We start from the raw sequence: 22,095 nt of genomic DNA, 5'->3' as shown, positions 1-22,095 counted from the left end.
CAGAGCCTGCGCCCACCGGTGCCGCTGGCATCGACTCCTCTCCCATCACCAGCACCTTCCACGGCAGGAACACGGCGTCGCCTGGTGATCAGACCAGAAGTCGCTGGAGCAGACTCCGGCGGTGACGTAACAGTAGCCTTATTCTGCTTATCCAACCCACTGGTGTGTCCAACAGGACAGGATATGAGGTGTGATTGGGTTTTTTGCCGATGTTAGTGACACCGGTTTGTTAAGAACCTGGAACCATGGGGGGTAGACCTTGCACCCTAGGGATGCAGTACCCTGTGGCACCCTGATATACTCAGGGACACCACACTGGCATAAAGAAATTCTGAAGCCCGGTAGTGGTGATGAGTCTTTGGAATGTATTTCTGAGTCAGGCATGTTGGTATATGCAACAGATGAGGACTTCTATGACTGTGTGAAGGAGAACTTTATACTGATCTAACAGTAGATGGCGAGGTTGTGTAAAGTTTCCTTGCTCACTGAATTATAAAAAGTCTTTTGTTTTTTCCTTTTGTTTTCACTTTGTAATTTTTACCTCATGTTCCAGAAGTAAAGAGCTTGTTATCCCATGTAATCTGCTCTGTGAACTTTCTTCTGCAACTGGAAAGCTGGAAGCTGTGCAACAAGGCTGACTCCTTTGTTATATGCTTGTGAGGTAAATCCTGGGATATGAAGAGGAATTATGACTAGAAGTCATAATTGCTCTCATCACTCCCTGGCAGTGCCCCCCTCCCTTCTTGTGCTCAAATGTCCAGCATCTGTGAAGGTGTCACATCCCACTTACACCTCCAACAGCCATCTCCTCTGATATGGAGATGAGATGATGTGAGGACAATGGACCCAGGATGACTCCCTGCCGTCACCCTGTAACAAGAGTTGTATCTCATTAGCAAGGCTTGGAAGTAGCCAGACAGAACGACTCCAGTAAAAAATGGTTCATATCTCGCAAGCCATATCTCCGATAAATATGGCAACCATAAAAATGGTGTTTGCGCAGGCGGACGATGCTGGCACACCTTTTTTATGGAAGGGGGAGCTTGGGAAATACCCCAGGCGTGATATCAGCCATATGGGAACTCGTAGACAGGTCATGAGTCCCCTCGTTCTGTAGCTAAATTCATAACTGTCACAATGAGAGCATTGGCGTCTGCCTACGACGCTCCCAGGCAAAGTTATGGCCAATATCCCCTTTGCTGGATAATTCTGATCCATGCAGGGGGAGTGGCAGTGCTTCCCTGTGAGGTCACTAAGGTAGGAGGGGACCTGGATCTGCCCAGGTTGATAACCCTACTTCGGCCATTTTCCAGTGTTCTTCTGCTCGGGGGCCTGGTTGGGAAAGACCTGTGAGGAAGAATCCTAGAAACCTGGTCTACAGCGCCCCCCTGTGGCCAGACACACAAGGTAACTGATGTAATTGTATACCTGTTTGTAACCCATGCTTTATCTGTAACTGTACTCTGACATATGTATATTCTGTAGATTCCCTATTGTATATATTGTAGTTTCTAGTGTGCTTTAGGCTGATTAAATTATATAATTAATCTTGGGCTGTTCTGTTATCTCGATCTTGAATCCCACGTCCGTGTGTTCGGCTAATAGTTACCGTAAATCGGTTGGTGGCAGCGAGTTGTGCCAAGGATTATTGTGGGGAGGCCAGTGAGATTCGGGGAGAGTTTATATATTCCGCCCGCGGAGGTCGGGGGAATATATACCCTTCTCTCGCCGGGGGCCCTTCAATAATCGGCATAAGTAGTATAGCGGCCTCCTTGCTTATTGTCGGGCAATTCCATAATTGGCCTGACTATAAGAGGGGCGCTAGAGAGCGCGTCACGTGCTCTGTCTGTCGGTCGGGAGGTATAAAGGAGGGGTGACCCCACTTGTTACCCCCCGATTGTGACGTACTGGTAGCCAGCGCGGGGGATTTCTGAGTGACCCCCCCGGTGGTTTGTGACATATTGGTGGCAAGCGGTGGGATCGAGATAATAGTGTGTGTGAGTGTGAGACCCATACTCCCAGACACTAAAGACTGCCTGCAGCAGCTGTGGCTGCTGGGGTCTTCAGACTAGCTCAACACTAGAGTGTCAGAGTGCAGATACTGTAAGGTGTGTGGAGGCATCAGGTGTCAGTTCTGTGTCAGTGACCAAAAGTCTGCAAGAATGGCTGAGAGCACCAGGAGCAAAGCCAAAGGAATGGCCGATGCTAAGGCCAGAGACGATGAGGAGGTTGTCCACGAGTCCTCCAGGAGCTCGACGCCAGAAAACAGCTCTGCAGAGGACATTGCACAACCGGGCACTGCTGGACAAGATGAGGAGCAGCTCGCCCAAGGGTCCTCAACGAGCCAGATGCCAGCCCTCCGCTCTGCAATGGACAGTGAAGCACCAGGCTCCGCAGCGGGCCGCAGATCACCACGTGCCATTCCACCGAGCCTGGGAGGCTCGGATAGCCTTCTTCAAATGGCTATGGCCCTACGCCAGGCTGGAGACCGGGAGGGCTACAAGGAACTCATGGCCGAGCGTGAGCGGCAAGCAGCGCGTGAAGAGCGCCAGGCAGAGCGTAACTACCAGCTGCAGCTAGCTCAGCTCCGGCCCTCATCAGCCACCCGTGACCTTCCAGACACCAAACTTCCAAAGGTCCGTGTTGAGGACTTCCCAGTGCTGGAGAAGGATGGAGACTTGGACTCTTTCTTGACTGCTTTTGAACGGACTTGCTTGCAGCATCATCTGAACAAGGACCAGTGGGCCAAATACCTGACCCCCCGTTTAAGGGGTAAGGCCCTGGATATCCTTGGGGACTTGCCTGCTGAGGCGGATCAGGGCTACGACACCATCAAGCGGGCCCTGATCCAACAGTACAACCTCACCCCGGAGTCCTACCGCAAGAAGTTCCGGACGCTGCAGAAGGGACCAAAGGACTCCTGGGCTGACCACCGGCGGGCACTTGCCCGAGCTGCCGACCACTGGACCCAAGGCCTGCAGCTTTCCACCGGACCGGAGATCCTGGACTTGTTCATCACGGAGCAACTCTTGTGGAACTGCCCTGAGGATCTCCGCCAGTTCATCCGAGACCAGAAGCCAAAGGGATCCACGGCTACAGCTGCCCTGGCAGATGACTACACCAACAATCGGGCTCCTGAGGCCAGGAGAGCAGCCACCAGCAGCACCTGGAGAGGGGGTAAGATGAACTCTGCGACTGCCCCACCTGCCCCTAGACTGCAGGGGGTGTCCCCCTCAACTCCCCTCTCCAGGCCCGTGGCAGAGCCAAGACGGTGCCACCAGTGCAACCTACCTGGACACTTCAAGGCCATGTGCCCTCAGCGTCCCAAGGCCCCGGCTCCGTCCCCGTCCCAAGGGCCGCCCAAGGTGTATTGTGTGGGTGGGGGTGGTGGTAGGTCCCTGGACAGCTTCCAACCTGTCACCGTCGGCCAGTATGTGACCATAGGACTGCGAGACAGCGCCTCGGAGGTGACTCTGGTGCGGCCTGAGATGGTGTCCCCCCAAGACTTGATCCCTGGAAAAACCCTCGCTGTCTCCGGGATTGGAGGCATTGACCCGGCGCTGCCTGTTGCTGACATTTATGTGGACTGGGGCGCAGGGCGAGGGGTGAGGGAGGTGGGGGTAACTGATCGGATCCCTGCAAACGTGCTACTTGGGACAGATTTGGGGCAAATAACCTCCCAGTTTGGCCCCGCCCCAAAGGCTGAACCTTCAGCCAGTGCTGACATGACTCCTGACAATGTTAATGTGTTATCTATGAATGATGTAAGGGAGGAGGGAGTGAACTCTGATATTTCTGCTTGCACAGACACCATAGACACACACACAGCTGCAGCTGTGACAGGGGAGGGGGTCAGAGAAAGGTGTGACAATGCCTCTACAAGTAACCAGCCTGTGAGCTGGGATCTGTTGCCCTCTGCAGGGATAAGCAGAGAGCAGGGTGCTGCAGGGGGAGGACCAGTGTGTGGGGTGGGGGCTACCACAGCAAATGTGGGGTCCCCAGAGATTTCACACCGGGGTTCTGTTGCTGCAGGAGGGGAACAGGCAGGTGAGATTGGGGCCGGTCCAGGAGCGGAAGTGCTCCCAGGTAAGATCTCGGTGCATGGTTCCCCCACAACCGGGGTGTCAGGAAGCCAGGTAGGTCTGCCTGAACCGGCGACTTGGTCAGGAACGGAGGAGGAGCAGGCACGACCCACGGTCGCAGCGGCTGTGGCCGCTGTCACCCGCAGTGGGAGTGCTGGAAGCCAAGGGGCCTCCCGGAGGTCCGATAGCTCTTCCCCTTCTGACCAAGTGGCAGCCGAGTCAGGTGGAGGCCAGGACACAGGTCCCGGGGTACTGACTGAAGATGTGACAGTCTCGTCGATTCTGGCCACATCTAGTCAGGAGTTTCAGGCAGCGTTAGAAGCTGACGACAGCCTGAAAGCTCTAAAGGAGCAGGCGGCACAGCCTCCCTCGGACTCGGACCCGGAGCGAGTGGTCTGGGACCAAGGACGGCTGTACCGGGCCACGGTCCAGCAGGGTTCACCGGAGGCGTGGCCCAGGGACCGACAGTTGGTGGTACCCTATCCGTTCCGGACGGAGTTGTTGCGGATCGCACATGAGATTCCGATGGCCGGACACCTAGGGATCGCTAAGACCAAGGCCAGGTTAAACCAGCATTTCTACTGGCCAAAAATGGGGGCCGATGTGGCTGCCTACTGCCGTTCGTGTGAAACCTGTCAGAGAGTGGGGAAGGCGGGGCCACGCCCCAAAGCCCCACTGGTATCTCTGCCAATCATCGATGAGCCTTTCAGGAGGGTGGCTGTGGATCTGGTCGGCCCGCTGGCCATCCCCAGCAGCTCCGGGAAACGCTTCATACTGACGGTAGTGGACTATGCCACCCGGTACCCAGAAGCAGTGGCCTTGTCGTCCATTCGGGCTGACAAGGTGGCCACCGCATTGCTGGAGATTTTCTCCCGAGTGGGTTTTCCCCAGGAAATGCTCACCGACCGGGGGACCCAATTCATGTCCCAGCTGATGGAGACCCTCTGTAAGCAAGTCCAGGTGCGACATCTGGTGGCCAGCCCGTACCATCCACAGACTAATGGCCTGTGCGAGCGGTTCAATGGCACCTTAAAGCAGATGCTTAAGATGTTGGTCGACTCCCATGGGCGTGACTGGGAGCGGTATCTCCCACACCTGTTATTTGCTTACCGGGAGGTTCCACAGGCCTCAACAGGATTCTCACCGTTTGAGCTCCTGTACGGGCGACGTGTGCGGGGCCCCCTGGCTCTGGTGAAAGAGGCTTGGGAAGGGGATTTGGCCACCCCTGGAGTGTCGGTTATCGAGTATGTCATGCGCTTCCGGGACAAAATGCAGGCCTTGACGCAACTGGTACACGACAATATGGCTCAAGCCCAGGCCGATCAGAAGCGTTGGTACGACCAGAACGCTTGTGAGAGGACCTACCAAGTGGGTCAAAAGGTGTGGGTACTGGTCCCCGTACCACAGGACAAGCTTCAGGCAGCCTGGGAAGGCCCATACCTCGTGTACCAGCAGCTCAACCCTGTGACGTACCTGGTCACCCTGGACCCTGCCCGTGGAAGGCGGAAGCCCTTCCATGTGAACATGATGAAGGCACATCATGAGCGGGAGGCATGTGCGCTCCCCGTGTGCAACCTGCCCGAGGAGGGAGAAGCGGAAACCCTCTTGGATATGCTAGCCCAGGTTAGGGCAGGCGGATCCATTGAGGATGTGGAGGTTGGCCACCAGCTCTTGGAGGACCAACGGTCCCAGCTGTGGGCCACCCTACACCCCTTCCGGGGGTTGTTTACCAACCAGCCCGGAAGGACTGACTTGGCTGTCCATCACGTGGACACTGGGGATCATCCCCCGATCCGGCGTTCAGCATATCGGGTCTCCCTGGAGGTGCAGCAACACATGCGCCAGGAGATTGACGAGATGCTGGAGCTGGGGGTGATCCAGGCATCCAACAGCGCTTGGGCCTCGCCTGTAGTCCTCGTCCCTAAGAAGGACCGAACCACTCGGTTCTGCGTGGACTACAGGGGGCTCAATGCGGTCACGGTCGCCGATGCGTACCCAATGCCACGCATCGATGACCTGCTCGATCAGTTGGCCGGGGCTCAGTACCTGACCATCATGGATCTGAGCCGGGGATATTGGCAGATCCCCCTGACTCGCAAGGCCAGGGAACGCTCTGCCTTTATTACCCCATTTGGACTGTACGAGTCCACGGTGATGCCATTCGGGATGAGGAATGCCCCTGCCACTTTCCAGCGGATGGTCAACACCCTGCTCAAGGGACTTGAAGGGTACGCGGCCGCGTACCTAGATGACATAGCCGTCTTCAGTCCCACCTGGGAGGACCACCTAGAGCATCTAGCACAGGTGCTCAGGCGGATCCACCGGGCAGGTTTGACCATCAAGCCGGGAAAGTGTCAGCTGGCCATGAGCGAGGTCCAGTACCTCGGTCACCGGGTAGGTGGGAGAACACTGAAGCCCGAGCCTGAGAAAGTGGAGGCCATCGCATCCTGGCCCACCCCCAGGACCAAGAAGCAGGTGATGTCCTTCTTGGGGACCGCTGGGTACTATAGGAGGTTTGTTCCATGCTATAGTAGCCTGGCAAAGCCCTTGACGGACCTCACCAAGAAGAAGCTGCCCTCTGCAGTCGATTGGACAGTGGACTGCGAGACAGCCTTCCGGGCCCTAAAGGACGCCCTGTCCAGCCCGCCCGTGCTACAGGCAGCCGACTTCACGCAGCCGTTTGTAGTACAGACCGACGCCAGTGACTTCGGCCTCGGTGCGGTGCTCAGCCAGGTGGACTCTGCGAGCCAAGAGCACCCAGTCTTGTACCTGAGCAGGAAGCTGTTACCAAGGGAAGTGGCCTATTCTACAATGGAGAAGGAGTGCCTGGCCATAGTGTGGGCCCTGCAGCGTCTGCAACCCTATCTATACGGGCGCCACTTCATCGTGGAGACGGACCACAATCCCCTCAGCTGGTTGCACACCGTCTCTGGGACGAATGGGCGATTGTTGCGATGGAGCCTTGCGCTCCAGCAATACGACTTCACCATTCGCCACAAAAGGGGCCGTGACCACGGTAACGCAGACGGGCTGTCCCGACAAGGAGAGGTCGCGGACGGGCGCACGGGGGAACACCGGAGTGTGCTGCCCCCTAGCGCCCTCAAAAGGGGGGAGGTGTGAGGTAAATCCTGGGATATGAAGAGGAATTATGACTAGAAGTCATAATTGCTCTCATCACTCCCTGGCAGTGCCCCCCTCCCTTCTTGTGCTCAAATGTCCAGCATCTGTGAAGGTGTCACATCCCACTTACACCTCCAACAGCCATCTCCTCTGATATGGAGATGAGATGATGTGAGGACAATGGACCCAGGATGACTCCCTGCCGTCACCCTGTAACAAGAGTTGTATCTCATTAGCAAGGCTTGGAAGTAGCCAGACAGAACGACTCCAGTAAAAAATGGTTCATATCTCGCAAGCCATATCTCCGATAAATATGGCAACCATAAAAATGGTGTTTGCGCAGGCGGACGATGCTGGCACACCTTTTTTATGGAAGGGGGAGCTTGGGAAATACCCCAGGCGTGATATCAGCCATATGGGAACTCGTAGACAGGTCATGAGTCCCCTCGTTCTGTAGCTAAATTCATAACTGTCACAATGAGAGCATTGGCGTCTGCCTACGACGCTCCCAGGCAAAGTTATGGCCAATATCCCCTTTGCTGGATAATTCTGATCCATGCAGGGGGAGTGGCAGTGCTTCCCTGTGAGGTCACTAAGGTAGGAGGGGACCTGGATCTGCCCAGGTTGATAACCCTACTTCGGCCATTTTCCAGTGTTCTTCTGCTCGGGGGCCTGGTTGGGAAAGACCTGTGAGGAAGAATCCTAGAAACCTGGTCTACAGCGCCCCCCTGTGGCCAGACACACAAGGTAACTGATGTAATTGTATACCTGTTTGTAACCCATGCTTTATCTGTAACTGTACTCTGACATATGTATATTCTGTAGATTCCCTATTGTATATATTGTAGTTTCTAGTGTGCTTTAGGCTGATTAAATTATATAATTAATCTTGGGCTGTTCTGTTATCTCGATCTTGAATCCCACGTCCGTGTGTTCGGCTAATAGTTACCGTAAATCGGTTGGTGGCAGCGAGTTGTGCCAAGGATTATTGTGGGGAGGCCAGTGAGATTCGGGGAGAGTTTATATATTCCGCCCGCGGAGGTCGGGGGAATATATACCCTTCTCTCGCCGGGGGCCCTTCAATAATCGGCATAAGTAGTATAGCGGCCTCCTTGCTTATTGTCGGGCAATTCCATAATTGGCCTGACTATAAGAGGGGCGCTAGAGAGCGCGTCACGTGCTCTGTCTGTCGGTCGGGAGGTATAAAGGAGGGGTGACCCCACTTGTTACCCCCCGATTGTGACGTACTGGTAGCCAGCGCGGGGGATTTCTGAGTGACCCCCCCGGTGGTTTGTGACAATGCTTATAAAGGCTCCAGGCAGTAGTTTGGGCGAGGTACCCCATCTCATTATGCTACAGAAATATAGGGATTCTTGGGTTCTGGGCGTGTGTATGCTGTGGTGCTTCTGTTGAGGATAGCTATATGTTCAGTTCTGCCACATTTTGCGTGGTGCCAGCTTCCTTGGACCCCAGAATGAGGAAACCATGCTAGCTTTTGAAAACTAAGGGTTTTATTTACTAACAACCACACTTAAATACAGGGAGTAGCACATAGTGAGCTCACCACTCTACTCTACAAAGTACAGAGGCATGTTTCCAACAGTAACCGAAAGTCAAAGAGTACTAGACAGGAAAATAACAGTTTGATGACAAGGCAACAGGGGTGACTCCATTCTTTAAGAACACTGACGTAAAGGAGCGCTCATTAGCTACCACCCTACTAGTCTTGCTACCAGTCTGGCCCAAATCTACCTTCTCTTTAAATCTGTCCCTTAGACCCAGCACACAATTGCTGCATTGTAGCTTGTAAGTCTTATGTGCCCTTACTCGCCTGCTTCAGACAACTGTAGGTCCTTTGCTGTACTTACCACACACATACCCAAGGTTGCTTTTCTTGCTATGATGGTATACTACTTCTCCATAATTCACCATCCGACTCCATAGCTGACCTTGAAAAAGGAACTACAAGTGCATCTTAAATATCATCAAAAAGTTAACTTATTCCAGTAATTCAATACAAAAAGGGAAATATACATATTATATAGCGTCATTACACACAGAGTGATGTATTTCAAGTGTTTATTTCTGTTAATGTTTATGATTATGGCTTACAGCCAAAGAAAACCTAAAACTCATAATCTCAGGAAATTAGAATATTATATAAAACCAACTGAAAAAAATGATTTTAAACTCAGAAATGTTGGCGCCTACAGAAAAGTCTGTACAGTAAATGCACTTAATACTTGGTCGTGGCTTCTTTTGCATGAATTACTTCAGCAATGCGGCGTGGCATGGAGGCGATCAGCCTGTGGCACTGCTGAGGTGTTATGGAAGCCCAGGTTGCTTTGATAGCAGCCTTCAGATCGTCTGCATTGTTGGGTCTGGTGTCTCTCATCTTCCTCTTGACAATACCCCATATATTTTATACGGGGGTTTAGGTCAGGTGAGTTGGCTGCCAATCATGCACAGTTACACTGTGGTTATTAAACCAGGTACTGGTACTTTTAGCAGTGTGGACAGGTGCCAAGTCCTGCTGGAAAATGAACTCTTCATCTCCAAAAAGCTTGTTGGCAGAGAGAAGCATGAAGTGCTCTAAAATTTCCTGGTAGACGGCTGCACTGACTTTGCTCTTGATAAAACACAGTGGACCTACACCAGCAGATGACATGGCTCCCCAAACCATCACTGATTGTGGAAACTTCACACTAGACCTCAGCAGCTTGGATTGTGGCCTCTCCACTCTTCCTCCAGACTCTGGGACCGCGATTTCCAAATGAAATGCAAAATGTACTTTCATCTGAAAACAACACCTTGGACACTGAGCAACAGTCCAGTTCTTTTTCTCCTTGGCTCAGGTAAGATGCTTCTGGCGTTGTCTATTGGTCATCAGTGGCTTGACAGCAGGAATGTGACAGTTGTAGCCCATGTCCTGGATACGTCTGTGTGTGGTGGCTCTTGAAGCACTGACTCCAGCAGCAGTCCACTCCTTGTGAATCTCCACCAAATTTTTGAAATTTTACTTAACAATCCTATCAAGGCTGCATTTATCCTGGTTGCTTGTGCATCTTTTTCTACCGTACTTTTTCCTTTCAATTAATATGCCTGGATACAGCACTCTGAACAGCCAGCTTCTTTAGCAATGACCTTTTGTGGCTTACCCTCCTTGTGGAGTGTGTCAGTGAATGTCTTCTGGACATCTGTCAAGTCAGCAGCCTTCCCCATTATTTTGTAGCCTACTGTACCAGACTAAGGGACCATATTAAATGCTTAGGAAGCCCTTGCAGGTGTTTTGTGGTAATTATTCAAATTTTCTGAGATAATGATGTTTGGGTTTTCATTGGCTGTAATCATCAACATTAACAGAAATAAACACTTGAAATAGATCATTCTGTGTGTAATGACTCTAAATAATATATGTGTTTCCCTTTTTGTATTGAATTACTGAAATAAATTTACTTTTTGATGGTATTCTAATTTATTGAGATACACTTGTAGTTTCCCTGAACACCCCATAATCTCCTTCTTCTCCCTGGCTGATTATCTATTAACCCTGTCCTTTCTAAACAGTCTATATAAGAGTAAACATATGATCTCTTGTGGCCAGTGGATAGTACTGCAGCCCAAAAGGAAATTAACATGGCAGAAATACACACATTATACAAATAAGATTAGTGTTTTCAGAGGGAATGAGACAACCCATTCACCTCCTTACATACTTGTTAGGTATATACCTGACAAAAGAGTTGGTCCAGCCCAGAAATACATTATTTTTATACCTTAATGAAGACTTATCACTACACCTGGATTTCTTTATGGCAGCAGCACAGCCGTTATACCTAGTCTCTCTCCATTCCACAACATTGCTATGTTAACATACAAAAGAAAAACCTGAGCTTGTGAAGTCACACTGTCTGTACCATGAATATTTAGCTTCACGTCAGACACTGACTGGAAGTGAGGGACAGTTTATCTGGTGGAAAATTCCTCAGCTGCCTCAAGTATCACATAATGCTATTAATAACTGGCAGGACCCGACCAACGATGAAATGACAAGTAAATGAAAAGTAAGAAAATTGTGTTCTTTTTCCATACCTAAATTCTGAAATCAAAACTTAAAGGAACGCTAAATCTAGAAATAATTGATAAAAGTAAACAAAACATAAATGTTGTTTGATAAAGTGGTCTCTGCTACTAGGTTTTGCCATCTAACCTTAGACCCTCATAATGTAGGGGCAGAAACTGTGATTCCAGGGTTGTGTCACTTACTGCAGTTTCCATACAATCACAATTTTATCAGTAAGAAATTATCAATGGAGAATTAGTAACACTGGTGCCATGTAGTCTTCCATAGTCATGAGCTGTGTAATCCTGCCCCTACCTATGATTTCTGCTTATGCACAGAAAGCTGCCAATTAGTGGTGTGGGCAGGGTTATACAGAGCTCAGCATTTAGAAAACTGCTAGATCTGCAGAAGATAAAACTGGGATTTTATAAAAACTGCAACAGGCAGCCCAGTAACTGATACATTGCTGGAATCAGGGTCTCTTGTCCTACATCATGCTGCTCTCATGGAAGTAGCACAACTTGGTGACAGATTACCTTTAAAGGCATTTTACTCAGGATGAAGTGTATCAAGGCAGGTATTTTTACAGTATTTCATGTCTCTGTTGTGTATTTTTTTTGGAGTTAAGCTTATTAGGTGCCTGTTCACATGGCTGCCTAAATGAAAGGTATTTTATTACACAATGCTCCCAGCCTATACAGCAGATACTGCCAGCCTGGTGAGAGTCATGTTTCATAAAGTCTCCTGCATGGGCTGAAAACTTTTTGTTTTTCTATGATATTGGAATTCTAAAGTTTATTTAATGCTTTAATACTAGTACATAATACGGCATAAATATGGAATAAAGACCAGAAGCAAGAGACTGAGGAAAGATAACCAATATAATAGATATTCTGCTGAATAAACAGTTTAAGCAGCATTTTCTGTGCTAAATATGGCATATACCATAAAAAATTAATGCTGGAGATCCAGACACCGGTAGCTTTTCTTTATTCTTGGCATGGGTATTAGAAGTAAATGTGGCATATGCCAATACCAGATGAAAATAGTTAAATATTATAAATAACATATATTTCAATGCTGTGTAACGTGTCATGTATAAAAATAAATATTATAAAAATAAAAATTATTATTATTATTATCATTATCATTATTAACTATTCTAAAAACAGTGTCACATGTGTGAGCAGGACATGCTTGGTATTGCAGCCGAGCTACATTCACTTCAGCAGAGCCGTCCTGCAATAATAATCGACTGGGGTAAAACTGTTGCTGGAAAAAAAAAAGCAGATATCCATTTCTGATATTGAAAAACTGTTTTAACAATTTGTACTTTGGAATCATTGGTTACATGAAATTAGGAAAACAAGGCTGCTTTTTTCCAGGTAGTCATCAAAATTGTCTATGAATTACCACCATATGTAAGTGTGCCGCCCCCGCGACAGCCGATGGGCTGCTCGGACCCAAATCCGCAGTGGCTCGAGGGGTCTCTGGATCCAAGGCGGCATCGCGCGGCACCCTCGGAAATAAAGGGGGGAATTGTTTGTGGTTTTGGGATAATGTTCGTGACGCCACCCACGGTGTGTGGTAACGTGAGGGACCACCACTGCCGGTTTGGGGAACCCGGGGATGCTGGTGTGTGGCAGATTAAGTTGTTAACCCCTCCGTGGGCAGAGGAGTGGTGTCCCAGGGTCCGGTGATGGATGGCGTGGGGAACCCGTCGGTTGCAAGGGGGGTAACGTGTACTCACACAGTACAAAGTCACTGACGCTGACACCAGGTAAACCAAACTCTTGAGCACTCTGTGGTCCTTGGGTGGGCACGCTGGGTCTGTGTCCTCTTGGTGATGCCTGTTGACCTGAAGCCTTGTCCCTTGGCACTGTGTGTCCTACGTGTGGATCCCTTACACTTGAAGTGTTTCGGGTCCCGCTCACCTGCGTGGCTAGCAGGGTGAGCTTGCTCTCAGGGTTCACGCTTGGGATTTTCTGGACGGTTGTGGGAAGTCCTATCCCCCTTGTTGCGCTACTACCCCGATTCTGGAGCGGGTGGGGAACAGTTCCTGAAGATTCCGTTCCCGTCGGGGGAATTACTGGGCTGCGTGAAGCTACTTCCCAGCCTAGGGTCCGCGTACCCCGTTGTGCCCTGGTCTCTGCCCGGTTGTAGCACAAGGCAGCCGGCCTGCTCTCTGTAGCAGCACCGTGCTTCCTGCCACTACCGCCTGCGACTGGGGTTCCAGCTCCTTCTGGCCAGGCCAATGTCTGGCACCTGGGATGGGTACAGGAGCCCAGCTCCACAGCGTGACCTGCACTGTCACCGCTGTCTCTCCTTCCACTTCCACTCTACAACTCTACAACTCTACAACTCTACAACTGCACAGACACTTCTGCCCTCCTTCTACCAGCCCTCCATCTGGGTGGCCCTATTCCACTCAGGCTGCCCAATGTGTGTTTGGTGAGTGTGGTGCAGAGTGTTCCTCAAGATTTGTGTACACCTGTTGGTAGCAACACCAAAGTGACAGGAGGAGCGGATACCATGCAGAAGGGCAGATTGAAAACCAGTGAAAACTCCAACTCATCCTGCAAAAAACAAGCCCTCACATGACTCTGTCAGCAGAAAAATAAAAAAAAAACTATAGCCTTCAAAATTCAGTGATGCAAAAAATCTTTATTTTGCAAATAAGCATTTTAGTGTGATAGTAGCCAAACCTAAAAAAATATATATAAAATCTGGTATCACTGTAATCGTGCTGACCTGAGGATTAAAGCCGCCTGATCACTTATACCGCAAGTTAAATGGAGTAAAAAATAAATAAATAAAGCAATTCTTCAACTACTGTTGACTTGTTTATCCTACCTCCTAAAGATCATAGTATGGTGCAGCTCATATTAATCCTGTGCTCAAAACTGAGCGCTTATACTGAGGATTAGGTGTGAAAAACGGGATTTAGAAATAATTGCCAACCGAAATTTCACTGTGATGAGGCAGATGGAGTCACTTTGACCTTGTGTCTGACCTGTGGTGCAGTGGTGTCCATCTTTTTATGCCCCTTTTTTTAGATGTGTACAAAAGTGTGGCCATCAACAATTGTTCACCTTTGAAAAGACTGACACCACTGAACAGAGGCCAAAATTCCGGGGTAACTATGCTGCCTAATTATTGAATGGATCCATTGGTACTTTCACCTGAATCTTTCCGGAGATGTAGATGGAAACCCCAATGTAAGCTCTCAGCATAGAGCACAGGATGAATGGGAACTTATCCAAAATGTTCTGTACCCAAATCTCCAAACAGCATTCAACTCAATCCACAAAAACACAAGTCCCCACTCATGTCCGTCATCTGTTAACGGCAATATAGGGGGTCTTCCATGTTACTGGTAACACAAAGGCTCTGGAAAAATGCTATGGTTATCTCCCTCAAAAAAGAAATCCCAGCAAAATCTGTGCTCCAAAATCCAAATGCCCCTCTTTCTTTTGAGTCCCTCAATGTGCCTAAACCACAGTTAACGTCCCCATGTTTGGTATTGTTGTATTGAGGAAGCCCACTTAATTTACGGGCTATGAGTCTTCCAAAGCACAAGCTATGTATAATGTACAGGCACTACAATGTACTGGGTACAACAAGGATTTATTTGCAATTTTTAATTTTTGCAACATTCACTGCCTTTGATACCATGGGTGTTTTCCAGAGAGTAAATCGTAACTAGACCCGCAGATGAATCCCCGGAGGGATGTAAGTTCCAAAATTTGGTCATTTGAGGGGAATTCTTTTGTTCTGGCACTCAGGAGCTCTGCAAATGGATTCTACAAACTATTGTAGGAAAATCTGTGCTCCAAAAGACAAATGGTACTCCTTTCCTCCTGAGCCCTAACGTGCGGCTAAACTGTACTGTATAGTCATTTGTGGGGTATTTCCATATTCAGGAGAATTTGTTTAACACATTTTGGGACCTTTTTTCCTATTTCCATTGTGAAAATTCAAAATCTGTGGTTAAAACAACATTTTAGTTTTAAATTTGTAATTATTTTTTGTCCACCGGCCAATAGTATAAAATTTTGTGACACACCTATAGTGTCAATATGCTCACTGCACCCCTGAATTAATTCATTGAGAAGTATAGTTTGTAAAATGGGGTCACTTGTGGGGGGTTTTGCAATAATTGCACCTCAGGGACTTTGCCAATGTGAAATGGCACCTGAAAACCACTCCCACTAAATCTGAACTGAAATATGGTGCTCGTTCACGTCTTCACTTTGTACTGTGCCTCAAAAGTAGTTTTCGTTCACGTATGTGGCATTGGTGTACTCAGCAGAAATTGCACAACAAATTGTTTGGTTCATTATCTCCTTTTACCCTAGTGAATCTGAAAAATTTGGGTTTAAAGCAACATATTTGTGGTTAAACTTTTTTTTCATTTTCACGGCTCGAGGTTATAATATTCGATGAAGCAACTGAGGATTCAAGATGTTCACCATACATGTAGATACATTTCTTGAGAGATCTAGTTTCCAAAAGGGGGTCAATTGTGAGGAGATCCACTGCCAAGGCACATCAGGGGCTCTCAAACAGGACATGGCGTCCGCTAATGATTCCAGCCAATTTGGTGTTTACAAAGTCAAATAGCACTCCTTCCCTTCCAAGCTCTGCCATGCACCCATCAGTTAATTTCCACCACACATGAGGAATCTGCATACTCAGGAGAAATTTCTCAACAAATTCCATGCTACATTTTTCCCTGTCACCTTTGTAAAAATAAAAGTTTTGGAGCTAAAGCAACATTTTTGCAGTAAAAGTTTTTATTTTCATGGCTCAACGTTATAAAACTCTGTGAAGCACTTGGGGGTTAAAAGTGCTCACCATACATCTAGATAAATATCTTAAGATGTCACTGGTGTGGAGCTCCACTGTTTAGGCACCTCATGGGCTCTCCAAATGCGGCATGGTATCTGCAATTTATTCCAATTTGGCGCTCTAAAATTCAAATGGCGCTCCTTCCTTTCTGTTCCCTGCCATGCGCCCAAACAGTAGATTTACATCATATATGAGGTATGGGCATACTCAGGAGAAATTTCACAACAAATTGTATGGTGCATTTGTAGTGCCCCACGGGGCAGGTGTTTTAACCTACTCATTGCCAGGACGGGGGTTCAGATCCTCTGTGTTGTCACGTGGTAGCCTGGCCCAGTTCCGTTGCCCTGAGGCGTACCGTGATGCCACCTATGGTACGTGGCCAGGGATGGGGCCGCCACTGCAAGGTCTCTCACCGGAGTAGATGTTAAGTGCAGACGGGATGGTGTTGCTCCCCACAGGCGGAGCGGGATTAATCTGGGGAGGATGGCAGGAGTGGTAGCAGTCCCCGTTGGTGCCGCAGCGCTGGTCCAGGAGAAGCAGAGACAGGGGTTCCAGGTATTTTTACTCACAAGTCTTTCAGATGCTGCCCGAGGTACCGTTCTCTGTCACGAAGGGCTCCATGCGATCCCAGATCCGTGAAAGGTCAAGTCCAGTGTGTGTGTCAGTCTGTGAGCTCTCTCCTCCTTTTATACCCTAAGTATTGGACCCCCGTAGCATGAAGCATTTGAGGGTCCCGGTGTCAGTAAAGTGTGTCCCGTTCTGTATACTGATAGCGTGGTTCCGTTATGGGGCCAGTCATCAATCCTGGATCCTATGTGATATTTGCTGCAGACTTGTGGGACGGGTCCGGTGACTTTTCGTAGCTGTTCCCCGCGACTCTTGCGGAGTTGGCAGACAATGTGAAGTATATCTGTCCTAGGATTATGTATCCCAACAGCGCCAGTCCTGTGGAAGCAGCTGCCCTGCTTCTCCCCAGCGACTCTGTTGAATGCCTTGGACCTCAGAGCTGCCCGCAGCACGTCCGCTCTGCTCTGTGTCTGAAGCTGAACTCTCTGTTCTGGTTGTGTTGTGTGTCCTGAGATGGTGCCCCCAGTCGCTGACACCAGCTGGTTCACTACTCTCACTAGGTCAACCTGCTCTTCCCACTGTGTGCTTATGACTCCCCCTGGTGGTTGGTTCTCCCTGGCCCTGAGTCCCAAGTCCAGTGGATCTGGGGAACCCCTGGTGCGGTGGCGTCCTGTAAACCCACCGCTGTAGTGACTCCGTACTGTGATCCAACCCTGGCCCGGTCCCCATTGGGGAGGGCAACCCATTGACTGTATGTTTGAATATGTGTAAACCGGCCTCGACCTTCCTCGGACCCAGGATGAGTACTACACCCTAATGGGGGTTCAGTTACCTGTGGTGCCTGAAGCCGCAGGGGCGCCACACATTGTCTCCTGTGAACCTTGTAAAAAGATCATATTTAGGGTTAAAGCAACGTTTTTGTGGTAACATTTTTTTTTCACGGCTTTACGTTATGAAATTCTGTGAAGTACCTGGTGGCTCAAGTAGTTCACCAAACATCTATATAAATTCCTTGAGGGGTTTAGTTTCCAAAATGGTGTCACTTGTGGGAGAGCTTCACTGTTTAGGTACATTAGAGGCTCTCCAAATGCAACATGTCATGACAATTTTGCGCTCTAAAATTCAAATGGTGCTCCTTCTCTTCTGAACCCTGCCATGCTTCTAAACAGTTGATTTTCACCACATATGGGATAGCATCTTACCCAGGAGAAATTGCAGAACAAATTGTACTATGTATTTTCTCTTGTTTCCCTTGTGAAAATGCTAAATTTGAGGCGAGAATAACATTTTGTGAGAAAAAGTAAAATGTTAATTTTTTTCCTTCCACACTGCTTTGGTTCCTGTGAAGCACCTAAAGGGTTAATAAACTTTTTGTGTGTGATTTTGAGCACTTTGAGGGGTGAAGTTTTTTGAGCAGTGTCACTCTTGGGTATTTTCTGTCACTTAGGCCTCTCAAAGTCACTTCAAATGTCATATGGTGCCTAAAAAAATGGTTTTGTAAATTTTGTTGGAAAACTGGGAAATTGCTGATAAATATTGAATCCTTTTAACTTCCTAACACAAAACAATGATGTTTCCAAAATTAAACTGATGTAAAGTAGACATGTGGAAAATGTTATTTATTAACTACTAGCTGTAGAACCCGGCGTTGTCCGGGATAGTAATGTTATGGACAAGATTATGAACTATTAAGAGTTATATGAAGATATCCAAAAACTAGGATTTAAGATAATGTTTGAACTGTGTACCACACCTATATCTGCATTCAGACATCATAAGACTCACCAGACAGTCTGGACTTTCATGTGACAAGTGAATCATGCTGACATAGCTTAAGAAATACATTGTACATTACAGTGTATTGTATATCACAGAATAAGCTATGTTACGGTATTACCCAATAGGAAACGTGTTACTTATTATTGGCTCCTAGCCAACTAATTCCTTTAAGTTTGTGTCAACCTCCGTAATTAAACCAGTCATATTTTCTATGCAGATCCGTGTCATTTCTCTGGTCTGTATGGAAGAATAGTATGCATGCTACTAACAAATGACTCATGATTTGGATGCAGACGGGGTTAAGGTAGATGCATAATTAGATTGCATCACTGTAAATTTATGGTCACCTTAACAAATGGCGCCCAACGTACCTTAGGGCAGAACTTCTGGATAACGGACGGCCATGCTGAGACATTGATTCGAAAAGACAACTACACGAGAGGGGAGATTGCGCACTCCACAAAGAGGTAAGAAAATTTGTCTTATCTCACCTCGCAGACCTCATGCGTGTACTTGCATTTCGAAAGGGGGGGGTTGGGTTGTCCCAGTCTAGATACCTAATGATGACCGCCATCTCGCATGAGATAAATGTCTTAAGTGAACCCACCAAGGTCATTTTTACCTTAAGCTGTCTGCATAATGTTAAATGTTAAATGTAATGTTTTTTTGGGTTTTTTGTCTGTCCTGTGTAAAAAGCAGAAGTTCCAAGTTTTGTTTTCCTTGAGTTAACGTTAGAGGAAAATGAGGAAGTTGTGATATATGCTGATTACTGGTATGATCCAGGCTATATGGTTATATGTGTAGGCGAGTTCAGACACCTGCATGTTATATATGTGAAGCCTCGTTCTCACCTGCAGGTCGCCTCAGGGTATTCACGTGCTGTGAATCTTCCGGCAACAGGTAGGTCAGGTTAACTTCAATAGGAATCGTGACGCCACTCTCGGTAATTGCGGTCAGGATGAGGGGAGACCGCCACTGCAGTTTAGCAAGCGTCTGAGGCTGATGGTATGTGCAGTTAGATGGTGTAGCTTCCCGAGGGTGAGGCTGGCCCCAGGGACTCAGGTGTAAGTGCGTAGTACCACAGGTCGCAGAAGAACTCACACACAGTCCAGAAATGTCTTTCAGGGTTTTTACTCACTTTTTGCTGGTAGAGTGAGGCAACCCAGGCGATGCTATGATGAACCAGGTGGAACCAGGTATTCCTCAGGCTGATATAGGGGTGACTGTTGACTCGCCTACCTGCATCTTTGCTTCGGACCACCCCTGACTTGAAGTATATCATGGGATGCGTCCAGGGAGGTCGCTACTGCCTTTCTCCCCTTTCCGACCCGTTTGCTGACAGCGTGGAGCAAGGACAAGATGGCTCCCGGCTCAATCCTCCTTTTGGGCCCCCTCGTTACTGTTGATGCTGCGGGTTCTGTGTTGGTTGGCGTTAAACCTCTAATCCCACCGCCTACAGGATTTAGCAGATCACTAAATGGATGTCTGGCTCTAGGGACCTGTACCTCATGTGTGCATTCATTACCAGGAGTCCCCATACTCGACTCCTTACTGCTCTCCTTCAGGTGTCTTTCAGTCTGACTTGGTGGTAATGTTCTGCCCCGCCAGCAGCCACTGCACGTGCAGGGTCTGACAGTGTTCCGCTCTTCAGCCCTACACTTCAGACACTGCTGCTCCACTCCTTCTCCTGTGACTGCCACTGCACAACTCTCTTCCAGCTTCACTACAGCACCACACTAACTGAGATGTGGAGGCTCTGCCCCCTCCTGGGTCTGCCCAGGGTTTCCCTCTAATGTGTGTGTGTGTGTCCTGGTCAAAGGGTGCTTGTATGTGTCCACACCCTACTCAGCCTTTGGGATTACCTGTTTGTACTGACTCAGCATGGGTGCAGTACTCAGTGGTGCCTGACCAGGTCAGGGGCGCCACATATATAGTGTCTGCATTTTATGTCATTGTGTTTACCTGTTGAAATGTCTGTTTGCTTGAAGCAAGCAGACCTGTTTGTGAAAAACAGGAAGTTCTGTGCTCCGCTAGCTTTAGAGCAAAAAGAAGAAGTGTTCATAATTGCAGTTGTTTCTTTGAGTGAAGGAAAAAAAATATACGATATACACTTATGTGTGACGTGTCATCAATAATCGATAATCGATGAGATCTGGAATCCTGGTCTTCCCCGGTGAGAAGATTTGAAAGGGGGGTTTTCGAGTTCCAGGTACAGCGTTATGGTAGGAGCCCTGACGGTAACCTGGTATGTTTTTGCTGAGTACCAAGCTGATGGTAATGAGCCCTGGCTGTAACTCAGTGGAATGTAATGTCTTCTATTCTTCGCGATCCTAGGTAGGAGATAGATAGATAGAATTGCATTAAAAGGAGAATCCTAAATCTTGGTCTTAGTCAGAGTTATTGAGTCTTGGATGGACCGTCCTCATGAGGCGTATGTAGTGTGAACAGATTTCAGGCTAGTTTCACACTTGCGTTGGACGGGATCCGTAGCATTGCGTTGTGTGACGCATGCAACGGATGCATTGCATATAGTGGCAGAACGCATGCTACAGATCGTACAAAATAACGCAATCCGTTGTAGTTTTTTTCCTTGACTTTACACATCTGAGCATGCGCAGTTCTGTAAAGACAGCTGCATTAACGGAATCCGTCAAATGACGCATTTTAACGGAATCCGGCACCATAGGCGTCCATTATAAAAACAACGGATGCCTAACGGATTCCTGCAGGTTGCGTTTTTTTGACACTCCGCCAAGCGCAGAAAAACGTTACATGTTGCGTTCCATCCGCCCGACGCAGCGTCAAAATAACGACGCTGCGTCGTCCAGCGGATGCAACGCAGACACTTGCGTTACAGTGCGTCGTCCATACAAGTCTATGGAGAATAGCGCAGTGCATTAACGGACTGCGCTATTCTCCATAGTGATGGAATGCGCTGAATGCAAGTGTGAAACTAGCCTTACTAGTACTTGAGATATCAACAACAGCTGGCATATAGTGAGGGTGAGTGTAATTTCTTATCACCCACGTGACACTGGTGTTTTAGTTCTTCCTAGAAGACGTTTGTATGTATAATGTACATAGTTTCTGGTGTGGAACACCGTAGGAAATGTTGAAATTGAAAAAAGAGAAGTGTTAGTTTTCTATTTGAAAATCTGTGAATGAGGTCAAATTAGACCAGCAAATGAAGTCTGTACGTGACTGAAGGTGAGACGCATGTTTAAAAACAAAATGGAGAATTCTCCCAAGGGGGAAGATTAGATGAGAATTGATTGAAGGTACAGGATGTGATATTGAACGTCAAGGGAAGTGAAAGTATTGAGATGATTTGAAGAAATGTAATTCTGAAGCAAGTAACTACACTGTGTATTTTACCTGTCTGTGAAAATGGCATCTCCAAGCCCATTATTAGAAGCAACGCCCTCCACCCTATAAGCTATCGAATAGGTGGGACTTGTGTACTGTATGTGGAGCATTGTGTCCACGTAAGCCCACCCCATTTTTTCCTGTTCTGAATGTAGGCTTCTTTCTGTCTCTCTGTGTTTAGCCCAGTCCTGGGGTGGGGTATGGTATGGGGATATTATATCAGGGTCTGACAGGGAATAGGGATACGCTGGAGGCTAGACCCTGACC

This window comes from Anomaloglossus baeobatrachus, chromosome 3 (assembly GCF_048569485.1).
Source record: "Anomaloglossus baeobatrachus isolate aAnoBae1 chromosome 3, aAnoBae1.hap1, whole genome shotgun sequence".
NCBI classification, from domain to species: Eukaryota; Metazoa; Chordata; class Amphibia; order Anura; family Aromobatidae; genus Anomaloglossus; species Anomaloglossus baeobatrachus.
The sequence above is the reverse complement of the archived record's forward strand: the minus strand, read 5'-3'. Positions refer to the sequence as shown.